Consider the following 16,525-nt stretch of genomic DNA (forward strand, 5'->3'; position numbering starts at 1 on the left):
GGGAGTATATGTGTTACAAATCTAGGCCTGGGAGCATCTCCCTGTATGTAGGCCAATTTTTTATGATGCCCAGGAGCCCATGGAGCCCTATATTTGTAGATATCGAGGGCATATTACCTAGGCCCACTGGGTAAGATAGAGCAGTGGAGGATACATCTTGATGACCTAGTGTTTGTTGTATGGTGACTCTAGCAAGAGACAAAGGATTGGGATGATGCTCCCAGAGAGTTACCATGGATGTTCAGTTCTCGACCACTGGTGGGTAGGATGACATTTGTTATGGAGAGATTTGTGATCTCTTGAGTGTGGCGGCAGTATGGCCAACCATAGGATATTTCACCTGAGTTCTGTGCCTATGCCAGGTTACAGAAGGACATCGAGTAGGGGTGGCCAGCACGGATGGATCTAGGATGATCCATGATAGACATCCATAGCCTAGATGCAGTTTAGTGGGATTACCTACCAATGATAGAAGATGTCAGGATGATGCCTGCATATCAAGCATTTTTCATTAGCCATCCATTCCCATGTTTTATAGATCTAGTGGAGATGGAAGGGTAGGCAGTGCAGACAGAGAGACAAGCACCCCAGCAGCAGTAGGCACAACCACAACCTCTAGTTCAGCCATAGCAGCAGTCACGAGTCTGGTACCAGGTTTAGCAGATGCAGATTCCCCCATGTTAGATGGGATTAGACCCAAGTGCCAGGGGTAGTGGGAGTGGATAGAGCCAACGTCGCAGGAAAAGGACAGAGGAGGAGGCCCCTCAGCAGGAGGCTCCACAATAGCAAGTGCCACCACAACCGTAGGCATCACCACAACTGCAGGCACCTGAGATGTTAGATGAGGATATGCCAGATTAGCTGGTAGGTGGGGTGCAGGACATGGTACAGAGGCTTCAAGAGCGGGTTCATGCAGCCTCCCGACAGTTAGGAGAGTTGCAAATTGCAGTAGCAATTCAGGATGTGCAGCTAGTGGAGAGACAGTGGGAGATAGATCGTCAGAGGGAGCACGCGGAGACTGTAGAGTGGAGGCTAGAGCTAGCACAGGATGAGATCCACTTCTAGTCTTCTTGGGCTACATATTACTATGCTGCATACACCAGTGCTATGCCAGATGAGACATTGCAGGTGCGGCAATTTTCTCAGTACGCGCGAGAGTCTGGAGGTGCATGACCTCCTGTCAGGCCAGATATGCCACCACCACCTCTGCCACCTGCTGCCCCTGCTCCTCCTTGAGGTGAGGGTTCAAGATAGAGTTAGATGCTCTATGCCTGATTTTTTATTTTGATCTTTGGCTATGTATCGATTGGTGTGCTAGCACCACATGTATCATTTTTGATCGATTGTGCTCGAGTAGCACCCATTTTTGTATTGACCCATTATTTTGATATATATACATGAGATTTTGAGCCGAGTATTCCTATGTACATGTCATTGTCTATTTTGTTTTGCTTTGATGTACATGAGATGTATGTTGTACTTAGATAGAACACATATGTATGAACTGGCATCTTATGTAGTGTTGCATGTTTTTTTTGGACAATCACAGGTATTCCATTGGGGAGCATGAATTGACGAACCAAACACGTGTGTAGCCATGGAAGAATTTGATACATGTGGAGTATGAATAGAATTACCATCGAATTGCGTGTTAATGCAAATGGGGTATGTAATGCAAGACTATGTTAAATGCAAACCTAGGTCTGGTTACCAAGCCTCGATACTTAATCATCACTGGATATAAAATAAAGCTCGTATGTTATACAATTCCCACTGACATTACAATCATGTTATTATGAATATAACATACATTATTGGGTTGTCGGGATTAAATGTAACCATTCGAGGCACAAGAAGCTAGAATGACCAAAACATTTGTCACTTTTAACGTAGCAAGTTAACATAAGCATCAAAGCATAGACACTAGGATGACCTGAATGTTGCTTGCATGAAAGGCACACCAAACACATAGGAGATCCCTCTTATGCTAAGCATTTAGTATTCATTCTATTTGCAATGACCCTTGTGTTCGTAACTTGAGACAAAAACATGCTAGATATACTCGCAGTGACCCGTACGTTCACTTAGCAGGATGAGTATCAGTATTTACTGTAGCATGAAGAGTTCACTCCAACAAACAAGGAGAAGCACCAACATTATTGACGTATTCTTATAAAAGGAGTCAAGGTACACACGGCCATCCAATACGAGATGGAGGCTCTTATAGTGGACACCTTTCTTATAGGAATAAATCAACTTATTGGAACTAAACTGCAAATAGAAAGCAAAAGAAAAGATCATGCCCCCAGTCATTGCTTCTCTAGTCAAAGATGACATCATCAAATTACTTGAGGAGACATGATAAAGCAAAACAAAGCAAAAAAAGAAAATGCTTGGCATATCCAAACAAGTATATCATTTTGTGAATTTAATGCTTTCGGGATTGATGTCAAGTGTCAATGTCCATAACAAGTTTGAAAGAAATCTCTTTAGTAGGGTGACAACAATAGGTAGACGCAGTCAAAATGACTGGTGACTGAGGTCAAAGAGGAATCTTCACGATGAAGAACCTAAGACAAACTGAGCGATAGTAGGCAGACACATCCAGGACAACTGGTGACTGATGCAAGAGATTTTCCATAAAGGAATCTAGAGACATGACTTAGCAATAGTAGACAGACATAGTTGAAACAACTAGTGACTATTGTGAAAGAGATTCTACGAGGAGAATCTCAAAAAAAGAGTGACACTGGGGACAATAGGCAGACACAGTGAGGACCACAGGTGACTGTTGCAAAGGAGATTCTATGAAGAAAATTTCCAAAAGAGTGACACTAGCGATAGTAGGCAGACGCAGTCAGAATGAATGGTGACTATCATGAAGGAGATTCTATGAGAATCTCAAAAATAGTTACACTATTGATAGTAGGCAGACACAGTGAGGACCACTGGTGACTGTCGCGAAGGAGATTCTATGAGAATCTCAAAAATAGTGATACTAAGGGGAAATGCTCCTGAGCTGTGACAAGACTCAATCCATGGATACATGAGTAGGAAGTAGGAAAGTGAAAGCGACTATACAGAATAGCCAGAAGATATGTTGCAAGATGAGGCATTGGGAACAAGAGGCGCCTGTTTACCAAGTTTTCACCTTCTTGGCAAGTTTTCTCTCTCTTTTTTTTTTGGTGTTACCAAGGCGCCTATTGCTAGGTTTTCACTAGGGTAACAATTTTTTTAGGACTTTTTCTGATTTTTAGATTTTTTTCAGGACATTTAGATATGTACAGAGAGCTTGCTGAGATTAAATCAACTGTAAAACCGCTTCAAGTGGAGAGTGTTCATAGGCTCTTTAAGCACTTCTTCTTCGATTGTGGAAAGCTGATAGGTGCCAAATCCATATACTGTAGTAATGATGTAAGGACCTAGCCAGTTTGGTTCAAACTTTCCCTTTTGCATTCATTGTTGTTGATTCTTAGGATTCTCTCTCAAGACGAGGTCACTTAGCTGGAAGTCACATGGCTTGATCTTCCTATTGTAGCTTCGTGCCATTCTTTGTTGATATGCTCATAGATGATCACATGCCACTTGTCGTCATTCATCCAGTAACATAAGCTCTTGAAGCTGAGCTATCCTGTAGTCATCATTAGTGATAAGGCCTTTCATAGAGATTCTCAAGGTAGAAATCTTGACCTCTATTAGAATCACAGCATCTGCCCCATACACCAACGCAAAAGAAGTTGTGCCCATTGGAGTTCTAATGCTTGCCCTATATGCCCATAGGGCTGGGTTAATCTGGAGATGCCAGTCTCTCCCTGACTTACTGACTGTGCGATGAAGAATTTTGAGGATCGCCTTATTGGATGCCTTAGCTTGGCCATTATGCTTTGGGCAATGAGTATCTCTGTGGTGTAATGAAAAGTAATCCAGCACCTGATCCTTGTCCTGTGAAGGACCCATCGTAGAACATAACACATGTATGGTGAGTGAGTGTTAGAATTGACTCATCTAGAAAATCAATGTTTATTGGTAGAAGACTCTGTATGGGTGCCTCGGCCAGCTGGTCTGCAATTGCTTGCCCCTTTATAGCTTTGCATTCAACATATTGGATGTCAAACTCACTTAGTATCATGACCCATTTAGCCAATCTTCCTGTGAGAGCTGCCTTACTGAGCAAGTACTTTAATGGATCTATTTTAGCCACAAGCCATGTAGTGTGGGCAAGCATGTACTGTCTCAACTTTTGGGAAGCAAAGACAACTGCCAAGCAAGATTTCTCAATAATGTTATAGTTTTTCTCATAAGAGACTAATGTTCGACTTAAGTAATAAATAGCTCTTTCTTTGTTATCATTGTCTTCTTGAGCAAACAGGATTCCCAAAGATGTTTCAGTGGCTGAAATGTATAAAAGAAAAGGCTTCCCATGTATAGGAGGCATCAAGATTGGTGAATTGATAAGATATTATTTGATCTATGTTAAGCTTTGCTCACAATCCTAGCTCTAATTGAATTTCACACCCTTATGTAAGGTATTTGTGAAGGGTTGTGATTTATCCGCCAATTGTGAAATAAACTTACAAATAGATTGAAGCCTTCCCTGTAGTCCTCTCATTTGACTGATGTTTCGAGGTGGTGGCATGTCCATTATTGCTTGTACTTTTTCTAGATCTACTTCAATTCCCTTTGCAAAAATAATATATCCTAACAATTTTCCTGATGTGACACCAAATGCACATTTCTTAGGATTGAGCCGAAGATTGAATTTTTTCATATGATCTAGGATGGGACCCAAATCTTGTAGATGAGTATTGCATTTAGCACTCTTGACCAAGGTATCATCAACGTAGTCCTCCATGGTTCTATGCATGATGTCATGGAAAATTGTAGTAACAACCCACTAATATGTAGCTCTAGCATTCTTTAAACCAAATGGCATCACATTCCAACAAAAGGTTCCCCATGCACATGTGAAAGCTATTTTCTCTTGATCTTCTGGTGCAATTTTTATCTGATTGTATCCAGAAAAACCATCCATAAGTGAGTACATCTCATAGCCAGCTATCATGTCCACGATCATATCTATATTAGGGAGCAAAAAGTCATCTTTAGGACATGCCAAGTTAAGATCATGGAAGTCTGTACAAACTCTGATAGATTTATCATGCTTGGACATAGGGACAATATTGGATATCCATTCAGCATAATCAATTGCACGAATGAAACCAGCCTTCAAAACTTTTTCCAATTCAGCTTTGAGGAGCAATGCAACATGAGGATGCATTTTTTGAAGCTTTTTTTTAACTGGTTTGATGCCTGGAGCTATGGACAAGTGATGCATGATAAGATTAGGATCCAATCCTGGCATGTCAGAATATGTCTAGGCAAAATTTATTTTCTTTCCCTTGAAAAAGGAAATGAATTGTTCCTTCTCTTCAGGCAACAATGACTGCACCAGATGTATCACATGAGGATGTTCTTCTATGCCTAGGTTAATTGGCTATGTCGGCTCTATTAACACTAATGATCTCTCCTAAAAGTGACTGGGAAGGACATCAAATATCTCATTTGCAGGCACCTCAAAGAGGTTTTCACCCTTGGATATGTCTTTTTTTTACATTTTTGGGATCTGACACTGCCACAATGTGGTTTTCACCATCGAACCTCTTGCATTTTTTCTTTTTAATTATGTGATTGAGATATTTGATGTCAGCCTCAGTCATGTTGATACTTTGGTCACTAGTGGAAGACGTTATAGGTTTGATAGTGTTTAGGTAACAGGCAAGAGCATAGTCATTCTGGAACATGGGGACTTCGTTAGATGCATTGGGGTTCCAGTCTATAAGCTTAGGATGTGCGAGTGAGAGAGTAGTGGCTGGTTCAATTGATTTCACAGTATAGTCATTAAGTGCATGGACCAGCAATTCGAGACCTACAACAACCTCATCCACAGGTGTATTCAAATGCCTCAAAGTACGAATGTTAGCAATTGACAACTCTAGGACATTAGTTGGATCAGGCCCCCGTGACCTAACCCTAGACATTTCACTCACTTCGATTTAATTTTCATAGACATGGACTTGGTCAATGTCTTTATTAGTAGTCACTTCTGTAAGATTGTCAAATTCATATTCATGAGAATCGATGCTACATGGTGAGAGGCTATAGAACTCCCCAACAGTGATAGGGACATACTCTCCTTCAACCTCTGGATTCTTACACAAATACTCAATATGGCATGACTGACTAGATTCTCCCTTTTCTGAATGATATTTGAGTTGCTCAGCATTATCCTCAAAAGAATCACTAATATCATCCACAGTGCTAACACATGGCACAAAGCCATTTGGCTCAGCAAAGAATTTAGCAAGATCATAAGGAATAGGATGAGGGTAAGAATCCTCATCATTAGATTCTTCCTCTCGAGTACTTGACTTAGATTGTGACTCATTTTTAGATGAACTCATAGGTACAGGTATGAATTTATTGGATCCCAAATGGAAAGGGACCTTCTCAAATCCTAGGCTAGTTGTGTCACTATTGCTTCGAGCTGTTGCTTTGATAGGATCTATTAAACTATTGTTATTGCACCCAATAGGTCCGGTTCCCTTGTAACCAAAACACTTCATAAGCTTAAGACTAGGTCCATATTTCTTAGGATTGATTTCTCGAGCTTGTTCTGTTAGGTCTACTGGAGCCTCTTCTTTGTAAAGCCATGTAGCAATGGCTCTATTTTCACTTTCATCTTCTAAGGGAACTGTAGCTTTGACAAAAGAGCCATTAAACTTGGTCTAAGGTGTTAGCATGAACAACTTCTTTGCCTCTGAGGGTCTCCCAAAATGTCGAGGGAACTATGGGAGAGATGTTAATGATAGCACTGGTTCCATGTGGTACTCTCCCATACTAGTTTCTTTCAATTTAAATGATTGCTCAATTTGTTTCAGCTAATTGTTGCGACAATCAGTAGACTCACAGTTAGTAGGGATGAAAGAATCAGTAGCTTTTAGCATATTGCAGGTGTAGCTAGTAGTGGTAGGAATAGTAACTTCGGAGCCATGAAATGATAATTTAATGCATTGGTGGTATGTGGATGGCACAACGTGCATCTCATGTATCCATGGCCATCCCAATAGAATATTGTAGGCTAAGAGAATGTCAAGCACCTGACAGGTGACATCCCTTTCAACAAGATCGACGCGAATTGGTAAAGTCACAAGACCTAGTGACTTTTATTCTACTTCATCATACACTTTAATAGTGATATTTCGTTGAGGATCAACAGAGTCCTCAGAATAATCCAATTGTTTAAGTAGAGCAACAAAAAAAATATTAAGGCCAGTGCCATTGTTAATGAGTACCCGATGAACACGTGTCTGGTGGATCATAGCCTTAATGTGTAGAGGCTAATTGTGTGGGTGATTCAGTGAGTTGTCAGCCTCCTCAGAGAAGGTCATAAGATGAGGTGAGGTCAGGTGACCTACCATGGATTGAAATTGCTCAAGATCAAGATCTTGAGGAATGTTTGCCTCAGTGAGGGCTTTGTCAAAAATTTGCCTGTGAGCAGGCAAGATTTTAAGTAGCTCAAACATGGAAATGTGAGCATTGGTTCGTTTTAACTGATCAAGAACACTATAACTAGTTGCAGTCAAGTTTTTTGTGCGTTTTGCACCTTTACCGGATGGACCAGCAAGGGCTTTGTCCTTGTGTTGTTCAATATTTGAAGTAGGAGGTGCAGGGCCTTTGAGTACCAACTTCACATGAGAGCGAGTAACAATGTTAGCATAGTGTTGCGAAGATGCATTATCCATGTTATTGGAAGTAGGGCCTCTCAAGACAAATGGTGTCTTTAATTTCTCGTAATATTGCTTTCCCTTTATGGTAATAACTTCACATTATTCAAAATATATAGGTTCAACCATGTGAATAACATTGGCATCATTGGAATATGTATAGTTGACCTTATTGTAGGGTTCTGGTTTCAAAGTCTCTCCTTTTTCATAAGCTGGGAAAGGCTCTTTGAATGCCTTGTGGTCTGAGTTTTTGTTATGTCCATCTACCACAAGTTCACCAGCATCAATCATGTCTTGGACTTTATGACGCAAGTTTATATAGTTGCTAGTTTTGTGTCCCTTGTTTTGGTGATACTCACAAAATGAGGTCTCATTACACCATGGTGGACGTGGTTGTGGATCATAGGGATGAGGGTTATCCATTGGTGAGATAAACTTGTGTTGTAGCAATGTTTTGTAAACCACATCCAAAGGTTCTCCCAAAGGCATATACTCTCACTTGGGTCATGTTGCCCATGAGTTTCTCAGCTTGTTTCTAGATGTCTTATTGTTAGAGGGAGGCTTCTCAGCATTTTTGGATGCTTTGAGGCAGTCTGTGAGATTAAATGTTGCTTTAGCAGGTTTTGGTGTGACATTATCAACAACCCCATCATGTACAATTTCTCGGTTCTTGTTGACATGTTTGGTTTTATCCCTGTTGGAAGTGGAACCTTGTTTTGTGTCTCTCTAAAGAGTGAGCTCTCCTTTCTTGACCATAAATTATTTGATACAGATAGCTTGTGTAATCATGTCTTCAAAGGTACGTGGACCTTGTAGTTGGACTCTATACCCAAAATCAGGTAAGAGGTTATTAGTGAAAATGTCGAGCTTCTCTACTTCTAGGATTTTATGGAAATACTTAGTGTATAGTTGTCTCCACCATTGGAGGAAAGTGAGAAAAGGCTCACCAACCTTCTGTTTAAGGTTGCATGATCTCTAATATTTATAGGATGTTGAATGTTATGAGAATATTGCTGAACAAATGAATTAGCAATTTCGTCAAATGTCTTGATACCAAGAGGTAAATGTGAGAACCACTCCAAAGCCTAACCACCTAGGCTTCTAGGGAGTAAACACATGAGGTACGTTCGATTGTGTATAAACTCCATAGACAAAGCACCAAATTCCCACAAGTGATCTTGGGGATCAGTAGTACCAAAGTAGTTGTCATATTTGGGTAGTTCTACACCTTGTGGGAAAGGCGACATGTTTATACTTTTGTCAAATGGAAATGAACAAAGGGCATCCAATGTGTATGTCTTTTTAGGTTTCTCCTTCTCATGCATCATTTGAGCCAACTGGTCTTACATAATTTTCAATTGTTTTTGGAGTTTAGCAGTCTCAGTTTCTTCTTCACATGTGATAATAGTTTTCACATCAAAATGTGTGGGCAGTTTAGCTCCCTCTTGGGCAAGTTTGAGAAAGTACTTTTCTTTCTCTTCATTGAGTAGGATTCCCATGACCTTCTAAAAGTTTTTGTCTCTTTGACATTTTGCTATGTGTTCAGGAAGGATTTCCACCTCTTCCTGTTCCTCATCAGTGTCATATTCTTTATCTTTCTCCTTGTCATCCCTAGGTGGTTCTTGATATCGACTATGACTACCTCATTCAGGTTCACGATTAGTCATTATAGGAACTTGTTCAATTTTTGTACATTGTATTTCAAAAGGGTCCATGGAGAAAGGATCATACATTGTGTTTAGGAATGTAGGACCTCTACCTGTCTCAGTATCCTCTTGGTAAAAAAGATTCCTAATTTGTTGCAAATTGGAAAATGTTCGTTGAACTTGAGATGACCTTGCAGGTGAGGAAGACCGTGAAGACGCCTCACTAGCCAAACTGGATATAGATTGCGTAGCAAAAGGTAAGCTACCTTTGCCATGATTACAACCCCTAGCATGACCACGTCTAATGTTATCAGGATAAAACACATTGCCGCTTTTGGTTGTGACAGTCATAGGCAAGGACAAGAAGCTAGAACTTGGACAAGGACTACACTAAGACTGAGTCTCAAAAAGGACAAGATAATAGCAAGAATTTTGTTCACTAAGGCACAAATGGTCTGATTTAAAGGCTAGAACAACCAGAGATTATGACCACTACGACACAAAGTAGGACAAGCATTAAGGCAAAGACCAAAAAAAATACTTATGAGAAGAGACTAGTCAAGGTATAAGACACAAGTCTTTAGCTAATCAAAGTGTCACTGTTTCAGGACTGTTTTGCAAATAGAGAGTGATAAATGAACACAGAAAAGGATAGCATGCAGGCCGTAGATAGCTAGAACAGACCCAAATTGGTAATGCTGATACAAAGTCTCACACGAAAAACTTTTACGGGTCGTGCGAAGAATTTTTACAGGTCACATGAAGAAGTTTCTGTCTCGCGTGAAGGTTAGTAACAGTGGTTTAATTTCACACGAAAATATTCACAGGATCGTGTGAAGATGCACAATAGCAATTTAATTTTGTGCAAGGACAAAATGACTTCACGCGAGTGCCAGATGATTTCGCACGAGACCCAAATGATTTCGCGTGAAAGGGAAGAACAGTTTCACAACAACGACTGATTTTGACAAAAAATTTGATCGTTCCAATAACTAGGTAGATAAACAAGCACGTAGAATAGTAAGCAAGTGATTTCAAGCACGTCTGAAAACAATGAGCAAGGGCGAAAGAAACCTTGTGCATGAACAATCAAGTGACTTAGTTTGTGCTAATCCCTAAGAGAGCTATTTGTGTACATTTTCAAAGAGTTTTGCAATCATGCATACATCCTTAGAAAATAAAAGTTGGCCTCTCTAAGGTTTTTAGTAATGGTTTGACTCTGCAACTTTTATGACTCACAGGGGTGACCTCCAATCCTAGCGCACCAAGGTTTTGACATAGTCTGAGAACTTAATCTTCAAGAGCTGCTAGGGAGATCTGACAACCCACAATGAACTACACCCATGGATATTTCTTCTACAAGGACATTTATATAGCGGTTGTCACTACCATGGCAAAAATGGCTATTACCGCTTGAGGTTCCGTCATCACAGTTTTCCCTGTAGAGGGATTGTTTGCTATGTTTAACCCTCTCTAAAGGTGACCAACTCACAATAGTATACCACAAGGGGACTTAGCTTCCAGATTCAAGGTTTTGACACCTTTTCACCTTTAGCCCAATCAAAGCAAATAGATTAATCCGACACACTAAACTAAGATTATCTCTTAAAGATCTATGATATCATCTCCCAGTGATCTATCAACCTCTCTGGAGAAAGGATGCCTTAATCAACAACTTGAAGATTCATCTATCTGCAAGATGCTTGAAGTATCCTCCCCACCTACAAGGAATCTGTCTTAGAGAGTAGTTTCACTAGGAACCCACTCCCTCAAGATCCATGAATAGTGTTCATGGGGGCTTAATTACTATATGTGCACAGATGTTAATTCCTGAAAGAAAATCTATCCAAAAGTAATCAAAGAGCACAAGGTGGTACACTTAACACTTTAACTAATATGAGGTGAGTCCAAAGATGTGGAACATTTAACTCCTCACACAAGCTAACACGAGTCCACAATTTAGAAACTAGTGAGTTCTAGAAAGAACAAAAGGGTTTCCTAGTGGAGCCTTTAATGCTTCTGTCCTATAGACCCCTCCCCTTTAATGTGGTGTTGATCTTGCAACCACAGGGTGGAACGAGGGGCCGACAGATTAGTAAGTCCAATAACCCAAGATAGCTAATTAGATCTATCACTAATAACTAAGCCTACTAGATGAAACTAATAGAGATCACAACCTAGTATCAATATTATGCATGTGTTGTAAAATGAGAACATAGAAGGAAACACACACAAGCTTGACACAAGAGATGTTCATTTTAGCTCCAAATGAAGTGTTATTAGTCAAAGAGAATTACCTGGAAATCCTCACAATGTTCTTAGTAAATGTTTTACCTATTTCTGGAAACATTATCACGCTTTTCCAATTGTCCTGCAAATCGTTGTTATGCTATTCCAAAAAAAATTAGAAAACATAGAAACACTAGAAACTGTGAATAGTCAGCAGAAAAATAAGAAAACACAAAAATCAATGCAAAAAGTTGCCTCTGTCAGTAGAGTTTCGCATAAAATTCCTGATAGTCTGTGTGAAGAAGTTTTACGGCTCGGGCGAAATCAAATTAGGCTCGTATGAAGAAACAGGTTCCGTGAAAAGTTACGCGCACCTAAGAACTTTCTCATGCGATGCGAAAAGAATCTTCACGCGAAGATTTTGGATCCTCGCACGAAAAGGAATAATCTCGCGTGAAGATTCCCTAATCTGTACGAAATAGTATGGATATAGAACAAAAAAATGATTTAGAAAATATAGAAAGAGGCCAAAAAATTGATTTTTAGGCCCCACGGTGGGCGCCAAAAATGTATGCGTGAATATGTGGCCTCTGCTAACACACACACTTCAACATGGTCATTATATGTAGATTCATCCTAGAATGAACATTGGATTGTTCATCTAAAAATTAGCCTTTAAAGTGACCTGTTGCCTTATATCTAAAGGGAATTGCTTGTTAGATATCCTTAGATTTGAGTGTTTAAGCAACCAAACCCTGTAAGAATGAAGGATTTGAATGAAATTTAAGCTATATGAATGTGCAAGTAATCTAGATGAAGTACAAGCAATTAATCTAAGAAATAAAAGACATTAAACTAAAAATGTATGCATTATTAAGCTAGATGAATTTAAACTAAGAATGCAAGATGTATGTAAAAATATGAGCAAATGTGAGCATGAATTCCAGCAGCAGTTTGATGCAAATTCTCCAAATTCATCCTCTCAAAATGAAGAGATGAGGGTCTCTTAAATTGATTTTCTTGGAATCCGTCAACGGTTGAGATCGATTTCAATCAATGATCAAGATTAAAGGTGAAGTTCAGTCATAAAGGGAGATTCCCAAATTAAAGGGAGTTAACAGATTTAATTTGAGTAGAAAAAGGAGTTAACTCATTGAACTCATTTTTGATCAATAGTGAACTGGAAATTTCCCTTTCCTAACTGAAGAGAGATTTTTTTGAGATATTTAATTTAATAAAATGAGATATGCTCTCATAATTACTTTTTCTATTTAATTAAATAATCTTTTAATTAATTAGAGACACTTTTCTTATTTAATTAAATAACTTCATTTAATTAATTAGGAATGGATTCCTATTTAATTAAATAACTTTGTTTAATTAATTAGAAGTAAGTACTCCATTTAATTAAATAATTTTTTTAATTAATTACAAATACCTTTCTCATTTAATTAAATAATGACATTTAATTAATCAAGATAGGCATATTTATTAAATTAAATAAATTTAATTCCATAGTACATTAGCCTTAGGAAATAATTTAATTTAATAAAGTATAAATACTTTAAATTAAATTATAATTAAATCAAGTAGGTTTAATGCGACTAATATGAGTACGTACTATAGGAATTAAATAAGAAATATGATGAATGTAGATTAGGGTTTTCTGCATCTGGCAATTAAGTCAAGTAGCGAATAACAGAATGAGAATTGCCTATTAGAATAGGACTTTAGGATTAGTCAGAAATAGACCAGAATTGGTATCAGGGCAATGAGCCAATTTTGAGGTGTTACAATAGGTAGCCTTTTCAGGATGTGATGAATCAACTTGTCATCCTTCATGGGATTTCCATAATCTTTAAGTAGTGCCCTATACTCATTGGCTTTGTTGATGTAATCCTAAATTGTGTCAAAGTTCTTTGGATCCAAGAGAAGTAGACCATCCTCAGTCTGAAATCCCTTTTCTTCGTCCACCTTACCATACGATGATTCAAGTTTGTCCCAAGTAGGTTTGGATTCTGTGAAATTGGCAATGTGGAAGAAGAGATCTCTATGCACAAAAATCTTGATAACTCCTAAAGCCCAACCGTCTATAATTTTCTAATCAATGAGTTCTTTAGCATTAGTGAGTTTTGGAATTGTACCATCAACATAAAGATTTAGACCTTTTACCATTAATCTACTCCATACAATATCTTTACATGTAGAATAATTGTGTGAAGTTAGAAGTAGACATTTAGGTGAACCCATGATGTAGAAATGAAAAGAGCACAAAAGAGAGACAAAAAACACAACCTCCCTTTTCACTCAATCAAAAGAACACCGCCCCCCCCCCCCCCCCCCGCCCCCACAAAAAAAAAGAAAAAAAAAATGTTGCACTTTATATGTAGTGTGTGTACAGTAGGCCACTTGTCAAAATGTACAAAGTGGACTTCTAATTTTTCTTTTTACAACTACCTTTTGAGGCTCAAATCTGTCACTAAGAACTGTAGCTCAGATGTACAATAATTCTAAAAAGTAATCAAAGCAATATAATGCAGAAAAGCTCTAGTTCAGAAAGTGAGATTTTTCTCCACACAACCCTAGAATTTGACTATAGATCTAGAAAGTAGACAAAAAATAATGCACTTTCAAAAAAAATGAAACATGAAAAAGTGTCTAGATGAGCCCGTATGGAGTGTTTGAAGTTGCAAAATGTAGGATTAAACAAGTATAGTCACTGAAAAATGCAATTTTTGAATAATGGGTATGTGCAGGATCATGGTGTTGCAAAAAGTGGCGATCTGAAAAATATGTAGTTCTGAAATGCCTCAAAGAATTTCAAAATCTATTCCCACTTTTTTCCCACCCATCTTGATACTAAATGAAAATAATTAATCCCTTTATAATTCCTACTATATCTTTCAATACCAACCTTATATGGTCATCTTTAAAACATCTCGAAAATGTGTTTTTGGCATGTTCTTATGTGTTTTTTACTTCAAGCATATAGCTGCCGACTTTTTTTAAACCTAAATTTGATGTAATGAAAAGGGTTTCTTAAGAATGTTCTTGTCTTTTCATAAATGTAAGTTTTGTCAAATTACAAGTTTAGTAAGTAATTATTACTTATTTTCTAATGGAGTTAGCTACAAAGTGCTGATTAACATACTAGTTAAAAAATAGCTATAACTTTCAAACCGTATAAGATTTGTGAAATCCAAAAGATGTGTCACATTCGATGCTTTGACTAGTATAAGAAAAAAAAAGAAAAAACTTAATTTTGATTTTTTTTGAACTAGTTAAGGTGGTCAGACACGGGAGTTTTTTAATTCTGAAAATAGTATAGTAGAAAATTCATAATTAATTATTTATTTGGAATAAAAATTGCCAAAAATATGTGTCACATCTAGGCATGAGTCTACTTTTTATATCTAAAATTATATTTAAAAATATTATCATTTGACTATGATTAAGGTGGTCAGACATACAGCTACTTTTTATTTTCGCCCTGAGATTTTTGTAGTACTGCATTAAAATCCAAACTTTTGACCAATCAAATAATTTTTTCTCTAGATAAGGCCTTGTAGTTTAGAAACTATATTCAATTTCCTACAGATTATTTTCTTACAACTTTTTGATATAAAGTCCAGAACCACTTTAAAATTATGTGTCAAGTTGACATAACCTTGATTTGCTGATTTTTCACTGCCACTTAAGGCCATAGTTTGGTACACCATGATCCTGCACATACCCTAATCCTTCCACCAAAAATAGAAAAGAACACCACCATTGAAAAGTTCAAGAAATTATACCCAAAATATAAATCCAAACTTCTGATTTGGAGTCTGAATGACTAGTTATGGTCTCACAAATTCAAGTTGCCAAATCAAAAATCAATCTAGAGAGGGGTCTGGAAAGAAAATTGCATGCTTAAATTTGATGGTCAAAAGACCATCACAGTAGCTATAAAATGCCTAAAAATGATAGTTAGCAGCCATCAAATTTAACCTCATGTTTGGTTGAGGTTAGTGAAAAATATTTCCCTAGGGTGATGTGGTAGCTGACAAGACGTATTATACTATACAAAACAATACACGTGGCATATGACATGGGTATGGCAGTATTACATGTCAATGTGTGGAAAAATTTGATAGGGCTCCTACATGGTGGACAACTTGCTACCAAGGGCTATGATGTGGCAAACTATCCACATGGCATGATGGGCCTACTACATTGTCCACGTGGTAGGTGGCTGGGTCCAACATGGAAGGTTTGAAAAATAGGGCACCAAAAACTTTGTCACGATGCCAAAACTATTAAAGGCACTACTAGAATTTCTATGTGTTGGTGGGAATAGTTATTAGATTACCGCAGAAGGAATCTCTTACATCATGAGAGAGCCTTGTACATCAAAAGTTTGATGGTGATGCTAGATTTGTTGGCATTGCCAAAATTGTTAAAAAATGGACCAAAAAAAGAAACCATTGCCAAGTTTGGAAATCGCGATGCCAGATTTGTTGAAAAATAGTGGTGGGCACAATGTTTAATCCCACATTGATAATGTGGGAAACCTTTGAAAGGTTTTTAAAGAATAGCCCATGAAGATCAAGGAAAAGAGGTCACTAGTAGGAGGTGCCTTCACCAAAATTTTTCTGGGCCACTGGTTATACATGTGGTGCCAAAATTTATAAAGCTAGACTATGCTACCAGTCTATTCTATACTCGTAGGAATATACTATGATGCTTGTAGATTAGAATATGCTTAGCCAAATGAATATTCAAATTGTAGGGCCAGGGCGTGATTGCCCAATTTTGCAAAAGAATTTTCTCTATAGGGCTGCCTGGCCTAAAAAAATTCAAAAGATATATCCAAAAAAGAAAATC

This window comes from Cupressus sempervirens, chromosome 11 (genome assembly GCF_028749045.1).
Source record: "Cupressus sempervirens isolate cs-2001-9-10 chromosome 11, ASM2874904v1, whole genome shotgun sequence".
NCBI classification, from domain to species: Eukaryota; Viridiplantae; Streptophyta; class Pinopsida; order Cupressales; family Cupressaceae; genus Cupressus; species Cupressus sempervirens.